Below are 12,246 nucleotides of genomic sequence, written 5' to 3'. Positions count from 1 at the left end.
TACAGCCATCTGAGTATGATATTTTCTTAGTGGGAAAAACTATTGATTCAATGTCATTAATAGTTATAGGGCCACTTAGGCTTCGCGTTATTTCTTGAGTCATTTTGATTAGTTATATTTTTCTAGGAATTTTTCAAGTTGTTCTAAATTTCAAATTTGTAGGTATAAAGTTTTGTTATGTATAAAGAAAAATTTGTGTAATATTTTCTTTATAGTTCCTGAAGTGTCCATAGTGGTGTTGCTTTTTTCATTCCTGATTTATTGGTGGTTTGTTCCTTTTCTTTAAATTCTTGGTCAGTGTCAGAAACTTGTCAACTTCACTAATCACTTCAAAGAGCATACTTTTGGCGTTCGATCCTATTTATTGAGTGTTTGTTTTTATTTAATTAATTTCAGCTCTTTATTCTTTCTTCTACTTTTTTGGTTTATTTTACATTTTTTTCTTCCTTTTTGAGATGGATGCTTAGCTCATTTATTTTTGGCTTTCTTCTTTTCCAACATATTCATTTAAGACTACAGATTTTCCCTTAATTATGCTTTAGCTGAAATCTACAAATTTGATATGTAATATTTTCTTTAGGATTTCTTTGCTAATACTTTTAGTTCTAATCGACTGAAACCTCTGTAAATGACAACCCCAGCCCTGCAAGGTGTTCCCACATACCTGGTGCTGCAGCTGAGTAGTGAAAAGGCCATTCTGCTGTTCGTTAGGCCAGCTGCTTCAGGGTAATGGAGAACGTGTAAGACCAGGGAATTTCACAGACAGGAGCTGATTGCCACACATTATTTGCTGTGAGATGAGTTCCCTAGTCAGAAGCCATGTTATGTGGAATGTCTGACAATGGAAAAAGTATTTCATAATTCCGTGGATGGTGATTTTGGCAAAAGCATTGTGGGCAGGGAAAGCAAACCTCTATCCAGAGTACCTGTTACTCCAGAGAGAAGACACTTCCACCTCTCCCGTGATGGAAATGCAGTCCGCCTGCCGTCATGAGGCAGCTGGTCTCCCTGGGGTCTGGTACCACGTGGAGGACTGAGAGTTGGTCTCTGCTGTTGGTGGTTTGGGTACCCAGTGGTGGCCATAGCTGCATCAGCCTGAGTGAATGGAAGTCCATGTTGCTGACTCCACACATAACCTCCTTTCCTGTTGCCGTAGCCACTCTGTTCAAGGGTCCATTTGGCAAGGCCATGGGCGGCTGGGGAAGGAGGCTGTCTGACATTCACAAAGCCGATCTTCTAGTCCTTCTCTGATGAAGTTGCTCTTTGGTAAGCTTCCCATGTAACAGATATATTCATGCTCTGTCCTTTGGAGAGATCTATCCACGTTTCCTCCCAAGACTTCCTTGTCATCAATTTTCCAATTGTATTCCTTCCAAATCTTTGACCATCTGGCCATATTGATACCCACTGCTCATGATATCTGTGGCCATATTTCCCTCTGGGCAAAATGAACATCCAGATGCTTTGGTTGAAGTTCTGCGTGCTGGGAGAATTTCTCTTCACTCCTCTCTGTTAGAGCCATTCTGTATGGGGCTCTACTGCTCCATCTGCCCGTATTTGGGTGGCACCAGCACATTGTGCACAACCGTCTGTACACCAGGCCTGAGTTTTCATTCGGATGCTCTTCCTGAGGCCGTGGGTGTGGGTCGAGAGGCCGTCTGTACACCAGGCCTGAGTTTTCATTCGGATGCTGTTCCTGAGGCCGTGGGTGTGGGTCGAGAGAGGATGCATTGCAGCAGCGTAGGAGCTGTGGGATCAAAGCCACTTGCTCATGCAACTTACTTGTGCTTTCAGAATCTACTTGGGTCTGAGCTAATAGTTGTTGCTTCAATTTGATGATGGAGAGCTGCTGTACAGGCCCAGTTTTATGATTCTGGGGGTCAGACAACATCCAGTTCGTGTGGAAGAAAAGGAAAGACGAGAAATGGGGAAAGGTAGAATTGACAAGTCTGAAGTTTTTCTTAATCAGATATTTGAGGATTCTGTTGATAAAACTAACAGATGCGCACTAAAGTAAGCGGTAAACCACATTTCTTGTCATTGAGTCCTATAGATCTTAACTCAAAAAATTTTAAACCTTATCTATTCCTTGCATTCCAGTATTCTCTCTGCCTTTACCAGGACTACTGCAATAGAATAAAAGGTCTCTCCATTTCCGTCCCTAGATCATATATAGGAAGTTTCGTCGGAGGATCTATCTAAAATGCAGGTTTGGCCATGACACCCCCTGGAATGGAAGACTTCAGTGGCTCCCAGTATGTTCATTCAGCAAACATCCATGCAGAGTGCCCGCTATGTGCCAGGTGCTGTGCTGGGCAGCAGGGTGCAGTGATAAACAAGGTGACTGAGGTCCCTGCTCTTGTGGGGCTTATAATTTAGTGCAAGGTGGAGTGGGCGCCCCACCAAGAGATGAGTGAACAGATCTCAGTGCCCAGGGCCCATGCCAGACCTGTGAAGTGGCTCTTGTAAACTGGGAGGAGAATATCTGTAGAGTCGTGCTTCCTGACTCCACCTTGTTCAGCGTCTGATCAGTGGCTTCGATGGAGAGTTAAAGAATCCCCACACGTCTGTGAGTGATACAGAGCTGGAAGAGAGAGCTTGTGCCCTGATCCGGGGTACTCAGGTTTAACCTTGGCTGCATGTCACACTCCCCTGGGGAGCTTAAAAGGCGCCCTGACTGAGCACATCAAAGTCTTGGGGGAGAAGAGCCCTGACACCGGCACCCCACCACTCCCTTCGTGTTCTGTATACTCTCTGCCTTGGCTCAGGCCGTCCTTTCTCCATCATGCTTCTCGGGTTTGGTCCCCGGACCATCAGCATCAACATCAGGTGGGAACCTGTTAGGAATGCAGATTCTTGGGCCCCACCCTAGACCCACTAATCAGAGGCTCTGGAAATGGGACCCAGACATTTGTCCTTTAACAAGCTCTCCGGTGATTCTGACACAGCTAAAGCTCAAGAACCGCCGCCCCAGGATGCTCTGCTCCCCTGACAAGGCCTCATCTTTTGAGCCTTAGCTCAAGTACCGTCGCCTCTGACAAGACTGCTGGGCATCCTAACTCCCTGTTTGCCATCTGTCCTAGCCCTGCAGATACTCAGTCGTCACGATGATTTTAGGAGTCTGTGCCTGTGCTAGACTCTGGGTTTCCCGGGGGAGGGACTTTTCCCTTATTCAGCTTTATACTCCGAGGCCTAAAATAGCACTGGAGCATCGTGGGAGCTTCCACAAATGTGGCTGGACGGAATTCAACTATCTTCGTGGTCTTGGCCAGTGGAAGAGGGAACCCTGCATGCAGGTCCTGGATGCAGCGTTCAGAGATGCTCGGACCAGCAGGCAGTGCTGGCTCCGGGGCTCACCGCCTCTTGTTCCCACTTGCTGCTGGCCCCTCTATCCTGACTTGACAGTGTCCTGAATCTGAAAATGGAAGTAGGCTGTGTATCCCACAGACGAGGAGCACACACTGGTGCCCTGGAGGCTCAGATACAATTCAGGACCTGCTCAGGTGCAGCACCTGACAGCACCTTCTAATCCAGCAAAGATGTGAGGAGGAGTCTCCAGAGAGAGCTATGGATTTTTAGGACGTGGGACTCAGTAAAATATCTGCACTGTTTTCTTTAGTCTTCTGTAGGTCGTGTGCCTCAAATGGGGATTAGGTTATAATTTGGTTCTTTGTGTTCTAAGCATCAGAATACTGAAAATGGAATCTGATTTATTTTTTTCCTCTTAAACACTGATGTCTTGCTGTGTGCCATGGCTCACCCTTCAACAGTTTACCTGTGTTATTTAGCCCTGTGCTTTGATGAAATGGATGAGAGTTTAGCAGTGTAAGCCTGTGCAGTGTTGGGAAGGATGCTAGACAGGAACACATGTTTACTCAGCACTTACTACTCACAGGTGCTGTTGTAGGTAATTTTGCAGAAGTGTCTTATTTGATCCTCATTCTACTGTTATATAAGATAGGCGACATATTTGTTCTATGTTGAAAAAACTGAGCATTAGAGGGTCTGAGATGCTTGTTCAGGCCTGAGAGGTGATACCTGGTAGTTGTAGAGTTAGTAAATATTTGTCTGGAACTTGGTTATACTTCCTTTATGTTCAAGGCTTTTTCCATATACTTAGCCTGTGAGAGGTACATGAAGTAAAAGTTATCTTAAATTTTCAATTCTGGTTTATTATCACTGATAAGTCTTTCTGAAACAATTTTAATAAATTGTTTTCAATAAATTTTTAGGAATAATAAACATGAGACGTGTGGATTCAAGTCTAGCTTTGTCTTATATCTAGTGGGAAGAAATCCGGGAATTCTAAACACAACATTTATGCCAAGAAAAATTACTTAATGTTCTGTTTATTTAGGACTTAACTAAGAGCTGAAATTGCCAGATACACTCTGTTTTCTTTAACTAGAGGGGAAAAAAAAATCACTAACTAAAACCACGTTCTCAGAGTCTCACCACGACAAAGCAGTGTCATAAAAGTTGTGCCTGACCCCGGGCTCCCTGGTCCAGCGTTGGGTCTCAGACGATGGGCAGGACCCACTTGGGCATTGGAAACACTTTCTACCTCTCGTGTTTGCGTGCTTATGAGGGTGGTTAGAGGTTTGGTTAGGGGCCTCTTACCTGTGGATGGATATTATTTGATGGTCCTTGTGTGGACCAGCATTTTTCCTACCTTCCAACTTCCCTTAAATATAAGCTATTAAAGAGGAAAATCCCCCAATAAACAAATATTTGCTGAGTGCTTACTCACTGTCTTATCAAATTCATTAATATGAGGACTACAGTAGAATAAAACCTCCTCCCTGGAATTGTCGCTGGGAGCTAAGGCAGAGCTCCAAGATTGTGTGGCCCGTTGCCCTTATTTTAAAGAAGAGTAAATTGAGAAGTTGAGTAAATTGTACAAGGTTATAGAATTATTTACTGTCAGAACTAAGTAGACTCATCTTCTGGTCTAATATCATTCCATAGCACCTTCAAAGGGCTTAGAGTTTAAATTAGGAAGACTTGATTAACATACACAAAGCAATTAGAAATAATTAAGTGTCTATAAAATCAACAGGAAGGAAGAAAAATCAACATAAGCCAGAGGAATCTTTGTGAAAGAGTTTTGCCCAGGTGGGCCTGGATGAGTGGAGAGGGGTTAGCAAGGCAGAGAAGAGGGCCAGGAGTATCATGATCACAGGGCTAGAGGGAGACCATGATGTGCTCAGAGGGAAGGGATGACCACATGGCACAGAATAGCGAGCAGTAGACTGTGTGGTGGGGAGTTACAGTGGGGCCATATCTCAAGGGGCCCACGAGTCTGGCAGAGGGTTTGGACTTAAGGTCCTCACTTCCTATGCAAAGATGACATGAAAATTTATGAAGCCTTTGATTTTTCCCCAAGTTCATCTCTGTATTTCTCTGACAATTTGTATGTACTTCTTATGTGATACATCAGACTTTCCGATTAGTTGTTTGTTTTTTAATATATTTGTCTTTCCAATAGGTTTGGGGCTTCTTGAGAGTGGAGATCATGTCTGTTATATCTTTGCATGTCGAGTCCCTGGCACAGACTAACTGCTCAAATGGTACTTTAATGAGTGAGTAGGTGTTAGCTGTTGGAGTTTGGGTGGAGAGGTAGCCGGTAAAATAGCGTGTGCAGCTCACTCGGTCAGGTTTCTATGGGATGGGTTGGGAGCTGGGGTGGAGGAGTCAAGGCAAGTAGAAGGAACAGCCAGGAGACGAGTTAAGAGGCAGATGCAATAATCCAGGCATGTCGTGCAGAGCGCCTGGACTGGAGAGGAAGGAAGTGATGCATTTCAGATTTCAGAGGCGCTAAGAAGGAATAATCTGCAGAACGTGGTGAACTGTAGTTTGTGCGGTAAGGGCGGTTGTGGTTATTGTTATTGCAGTTATTATTCCAATGTCTTATTGTTCCATCACATCTACTGTTTCTCACGAGAAGAATGCTGCTGTCAGTCTAAGAGTCATTCCGTGTAGATTGTCTTTTCTCTCTGGTGGCCTTGAAAATCTTGCCTTTGTCTTTGGTGTTTTGCAGACTCACTATGGTATGTCCAGGTATAGATTCATTTTTATTTACTCTACTCAGGACTCAGTATGCATCTTGAATTGAGAAGTTATGCTTTTGAGCAATTCTTGGAAATTCTGTATCATTATCTTTTGAAGTATTGCCTTTTTCTCTCTCTCATCACTCCTTTTGGAACTCTTCTGTTGGACATACATTACATCTTGTTACTCTCCTACCCTCTCCTCCTGCTTCCCATCCTTTTATGCTGTGTTGTAGGCAATCTCTATAGCTCTATATTCCAGGGCAATAATTTCCTTTTTTTTAACACATTGGATTTTTTATTTTAATGATTATATTTTTCAGTTTTATAATTTTCATTTTGTTCTCAATTAAATGTGTTGTTTTTTATAATCCTTTTATTCCCTTTCTGGGAGATTTTAACCCCTGGCCCACTGTCACTCCTCTGTCTTCCTGCTATCTTAATTTGTGGTCATTATAACATTGACATGGATGGTTCTTCCCATCACCTGACTTCCTGTTCCTTGACCCCCTCTCTTTCATATTTCCTCATCTGCTCAACCTCCGCTGCCTGCTTCCATGGTCATACCCTGGACCCCGACATTCCCCATATTACACCCTCTTCATCACTCGATGCCAAGCACCCACACTCCCAGCACTACCCCAGCTCTGCTCACTTCTTCTAGTTCCCTCAACTCCGAGAAATTTTCATCTCTGTCTCAACCACAGACTATCTTGCCACGTTTTTAGTGTCCTCGCTGCCCCCCTTCATGTCCTCGCTTTCCTCCTTCCCCAGCTTAGATAGGGAGGTTTGTCTTTAATCCAGGATACATATTTAACAGTGATTACTCTTGAACGTACCCCGAACTTCTTTGTCCCTCTTTCGCTTTGTTATGGTCACCTAGGAAAAACTCGACACTGTTAAATCCAACTCTCAGTCCATTCTGTGTCTGCACCCAAGCAGCTGAATTGTGGCTGGATAAAAACTCACCACTACATTGCCTAGATTCATCATTACTGACCTCAGCTGGATGCTTAGCACCACCCAGTAATCCAAACACACGTCCTTAGTCCATTTACTCTCCCAAATAATTATCGTTTATCCTCTTTCTTCACACCTCTAACATCACCTTGCCCATCCTTACTCTCAGCTGATGACCTTGCTTCCTATTTCACTGAGAAAATAGCTGCCACCAGGAGACATGTTCACCGGCTCACGTTTGCCAATCTGCTTGCATTTGTAGGGGCAAATTCTGCCTTCACTCTTGTTTCTATGGGTCGACTGTTGACTACTTGTGCACTAGATTCCAGCCCTACCATGTGTGCAGGGACGTCCTGTACTTGTCCCTCTGTCTTCTGCATCATCAGTGTTCCCTCTACTGCATAACTCACATCAACATACAGACTTGCATAATATCTCCCATCCTAAAGAAATCCTCCCTGGCCCACATCCCGTCCCAGCTACCAATTCTGTTTTTCTGTTCCTCTTTACAGCACAAATTCTTGAAAGCATTATCTATACTTGCTGTTTTTATTTTTTCTCCTCTCGTCATTTGAAAGCATTCTGATCAGGCATTTTATCTCCACTAATGAACCCAAACAGCTCTTATCAAGGTCACTAGTTCTCACTCCTCGTTTTCCCACCTGTGAGTAGCCTTGGGCGGTGTTGATCTTCCTCCTTGGACACTTTCCTGGCTTGGCTTCCAGGACGCCACTCTTTTGGCTCTGTCCTGCTTCCTGGACTGCTGTGTCTGCATTTGCTGTGCTGGTTCCTCCTCGTCTTTCCAGCCTCTGGATGTAGAGCACGCCTGGTCTCTGTTCTTGGACCTTCTCCCTTCTCTGCCTGCATTCACTCCGAGGTTCATTCACCTAGTGTATTAGCATGTAAAAGCTGGTGCCCCCCGAATTTAGATATCCAGCGTGGCCTCTTCCTTGATTCGCAGAATCCGATCCAGTGCTTACGAGACGTCTGACACTTACGTTTAATAGACCTCTCCAGGTTAGCGTGTGGAAACTGAACTGGTTTCACCATCACTTCCTCCTCCTCTGGCTGCTTTCCCTGTGTCGTAAAATGGCAACCTCATTCTTCCAGGTGCTCTTACTAAAAACCTCGGATTCATCCTTGGCTCACCTCCTCGGTGGCTCAGTTTCAAAATATGTCTAGAATCCAGCCCCTTCTTACCTTCGCTTATGCTGCCCCTGTGGACCAAGCCACCATCATTTCTCTTGTCCTGAGGACAACCTCCTATCTGGTCTTCCTGTCTCTCTACCCTTGCTCCATACTTTCTTTTCTGGAAACCCCAGCTGAGAGATCCTTTCAAATTGAAAATCAGACCATGTATTACTTTACTAAAAGCGATATACCACCTCACTTAGATTAGAAGCCAAAAGCTTACAGTAGTCTACGGGGCCTGATACTGTCTGCACATCTCCTTTCCCCCATGTCTTACGCCATCTCCTCCCTCCTTCTCTTTGCTCCCTTTGCCAGCAAGACAGGCCTCCTCACTGTTTCTTGAACATGCTGGGCGTGTTCTCACCTTTGCACTCGAGTTTCCTTCCCTGTGCCGGACAGGTTCTTCCCACACATATCTGCCTGGACCACTCGCTTCCTTCCTCAGGCCTGTTTGAATCATGTCTTATCAGTGATGTGCTCTGCACATTCTATAAAAATAGCCACACTTCCCAAATCAATATTTGTTTACCATCTGATGTGCCGTCACATCTTGTGTGTCTCTCTCCCGTTAGAATGTAAGTTCTGTGTTTAACGTCTGGGATTGCTCGTCCAATCTGGACGAGCGTGAGCAGCCTGAGTTGAGAGGTGCATGTCTCTAGAATTTTTTTTGTGTATTTCCCATGGGTTTTCTGTGGGTCTGACAAGCACAGGGACAATGTTTATTTTAATTTCTGGCCCTGAGGGTCCTCAGATCACATGGGCTGTGGAGTTTCAAATGCTAGCTCACATGAGGCACAAACCTTCCGAGGGAGAGTTGTTTTACCTAGAGCCTGGCTGAGCCAGGTGAGCTTCCTTGGTTTTTTCCTGCTCTAATGGGCAGAGTTTTCTGAGCTCATTTTGTTCACTACTGTGCAACCCTTTGAAGGTTAAAAGAATTTTTTTCATATTTTACCCAGCATTTCCGGCAGGAGTATTTCTCAGGTTGTCTTTGTCAGTTGAACCCAAACTGCATTTGGAGTAGAGGACAGTTTGTTGACAACTCTGTAGGCACAGTATGGCGTTGTGCGACTGACTCAGGGCATCCAGGGACTGACTCCCTCAGCAGCACTGGCGTGTTTGTTGAGAACAGAGGTCCCGCAGCCCCACCACACATCTGCAGAATCACGGTTTCTGGGAAGGAGCCCGAGATGCACACTGTTACCCCACGTTCCAGAGGACTCCTTACGCCGTCTTCAAGAGCTGCGGCCCTCGGGCCCTCTGAGTGTGAGCACAGCAGGAAAGGCCCTTCACCCCGAGGCCCAGCACACACAAACGTGCGACGATGTGAGTACACGAATTCCACGCGACTGGATCCTCTGTTCTGTTCTCTTCCAGCTCCTTCCAGTTTTGTTTCGCTATAAGCAAAGTGCCGGTGGAGGTCTATGAACTCGACTTTAACCACAGTTTGAAAATCATTACTTAAGAGAATGGGCTTTGGAATGAGGGAGAAATGGGTTAGGTGCTCAGACTTTGCTTCTGAATAAGGGTCTGACTTCAGTCAAATTTCTTAATCTGAATATCGGCTCCCTCATCTTTAAAATGAGATAATAATAGTACCTCCTCTACTGGGTTATTTGATGTGCAAATTAAATTAGCTAATCCATCTAAGTAGTTTAACATAAATGAATATCGATTTTTGCTTTATTATTACCTTGATCATTCTGGACCTCATTAGGAAATATTAGAGTGGCAAGTTACCACGTATCCTTCCAATTACAATGGAGATGTTTAAGGATATTTAGTGACTTACTCTTTACGGCTAGGGAAAGCAATTTTATTGCATCAGGATTTTTAAAAACTAGCATCAAAACTCAATAGCTTTTCCCCCATTTTATTCCAAACGAAAATAATTAAAGAAACAACTGAAATATCCCCAAACCAAGCCTACGCCATGCTTCTGGCTCGTGGGGAGTACAGAATCAAGCACCCAGCACCCGAAGCGTGAAATGGGAAATGCTCCTGCTTCTGTGACGCACTGTTGCTTTTCAAAATTTGCCGACAGATGAAGGTCCGTGAACTGGTGAGGTGGAGAGCTGGGGAGTGGCTGCTCTCTCCTCATCCCCAGGCGAAAACGTCTTCCTGGAGGCACCTGGTGTTGGCAGGCCAGAATAAGCTACGTTTCGATGGAACATTATCATGTTACTGAGTATTCAGTTTTTAGACTTTCAAAAATGTGAACCTAAATTGTTCAAGACTGGTATCACTTTTATATTTTATCATAAAAAGCATACATTTAACAGTGATTTAACTTGCCAGTCATGGGCAAGAAGAGATTTTGCTTTAGGGAGCAGAGGGAAGGCCTGGATGGGGTTGATCTGATCTAAGTTGCAAATCAGATAATGCAATGTGGACACCTGTGGATGGATCACCAGGTCTCATTCAAGGGAGATATATGTGTGTGTGTGTGTGTGTGTGTGTGTGTGTGTGTATTAGGTTCTCTAGAGAAACAGAACCAGTAGAATATATATATCCTAAATCCTATATATACGTATGATTTATTTTGAGGAAATGGCTCCCATGATCATGGAGGCCAGGAAGTCCCACGATCTGCTGTCTGCAAGCTGGAGACCCAGGAAAGCTGGTGGTGTAATACAGCGCAGGCTGTAAGAAGAGCCTCAGAGGGCCGGCCCCGTGGTTTAGCAGTTAAGTGCGTGCGCTCCGCTGCTGGCGACCCGGGTTCGGATCCCAGGCACGCACCGACGCACAGCTTCTCCGGCCACGCTGAGGCCGCGTCCCACATACAGCAACTAGAAGGCTGTGCAACTATGACATGCAACTGTCTACTGGGGCTTTGGAGGAAAAAAAAAAAAAATTAAAATTAAAAAAGAAAAAAAGAGCCTCAGAATCGGCTCAGGCGTGCTGTGAAGGTGGAGCTGATAGGACTGGCCGATATTGTGGGAATGGGGTGAGGGGAAAAGAGGAGGCAAGAATGACAGCTGGTTTTTCATCGAAGCAGCTGGAAAGGTGCTCCAGGACGTGAGCATGGGACCAAGGGGTCCTGGAGGGTGGTGGGTGCTGCTGAGGAGGGCGGGGGCTGTGAGCATGTGGTCAGGATGGCATTCGGAGATGCTGCTGGCTGCGCTCCAGGGCACAGGCACAGGGGTAGGGACTCAGGAATCGGTGAGGGTGCAGTCAGAGATGGATGTGCAGCCCCAGGGGGCCCAGGGTCTGGGGGCTAGGGACCACCCGAGAGCTGTGGGTTTTGGGGGTGGCTGAGATAAGCCAGGGTAAAGTGCAGTGACCTCAGTCCTGATGTTCTCGAGGTGGGCAGTGGTGGAGGGCTGTGTGTCCTAGAGGTAGGGACGGCTGGACGTCGTTCAGGGCCACGCAGAGCCGACCCTGTCCCTGTCCCGTCCACCTCCTCTGTGCCGTGCTGCCCATGTTTCTCCAGACCCGCTTGTGCATATGTTGGTACTTCACCTCCGTATCCCTCTCAAGTCAGACCCGAGACCAACTCCACCTTGCGTTCTGCTATGAAGCACTGAAACACGACACGTACTGTCCACATTGTACCTCGTGGGTAGCTGACTCATGTCAGTGGCGCTCATCCTAGAGCTCTGAGTGAGTTGTCCGTGCGTGCCCGTGCACTTCGTCGGTAGAACGGGTCCAGTTCTCATAGGTGGTGTGGAACTCTCCTTCCTCATTCTCATCTCCATCGCCTTGGCTGAGCACTTACAGGTGATCGGTAAATTCACAGCCTGGCGCTGGTGCAGTAATCTCTATTCTAAGACAGCATGAAGTTATTACCTGTTTCTTACCTGTAGGATAATATGATTCTAACCTGCGCCATGAAATCTTTCTTTCATATTCTGTCATCCATTTGTCTTTTCGAGGTTGTCTTATAGACTCACCTAACACTCCTATGGCATTGTTATAAGAAGCCCTCCTACACTTTCCCAGCCCGAAGTTTTGACATCGTGACCTCCACAGTTGCCCCTTAGAGGCTCCCAGTCCTACTGTATTTCTCTGATTGTCACCTCTCTTCGTCAGTTTTCCTCCATGGTGG

General features: G+C 45.7%; 1 long non-coding RNA gene across 1 annotated transcript in view; it reads left to right on the top strand.

Moving 5' to 3' along the window:
- LOC131399633 (uncharacterized) overlaps window positions 1–4,280 on the top strand; it is a 30,500-nt gene extending 26,220 nt beyond the window's left edge. The window contains exon 3 of the long non-coding RNA XR_009217175.1: window positions 2,166–4,280. This is a non-coding gene — a long non-coding RNA (uncharacterized LOC131399633). The remainder of the gene's footprint in view (window positions 1–2,165) is intronic.
- Window positions 4,281–12,246: the final 7,966 nt, after the last annotated feature.

Source organism: Diceros bicornis, chromosome 3 (assembly GCF_020826845.1).
Source record: "Diceros bicornis minor isolate mBicDic1 chromosome 3, mDicBic1.mat.cur, whole genome shotgun sequence".
Classification (NCBI taxonomy): domain Eukaryota; kingdom Metazoa; phylum Chordata; class Mammalia; order Perissodactyla; family Rhinocerotidae; genus Diceros; species Diceros bicornis.
Note: the sequence above shows the minus strand (reverse complement) of the source record. Positions and strands in the feature narration are given on the sequence as shown.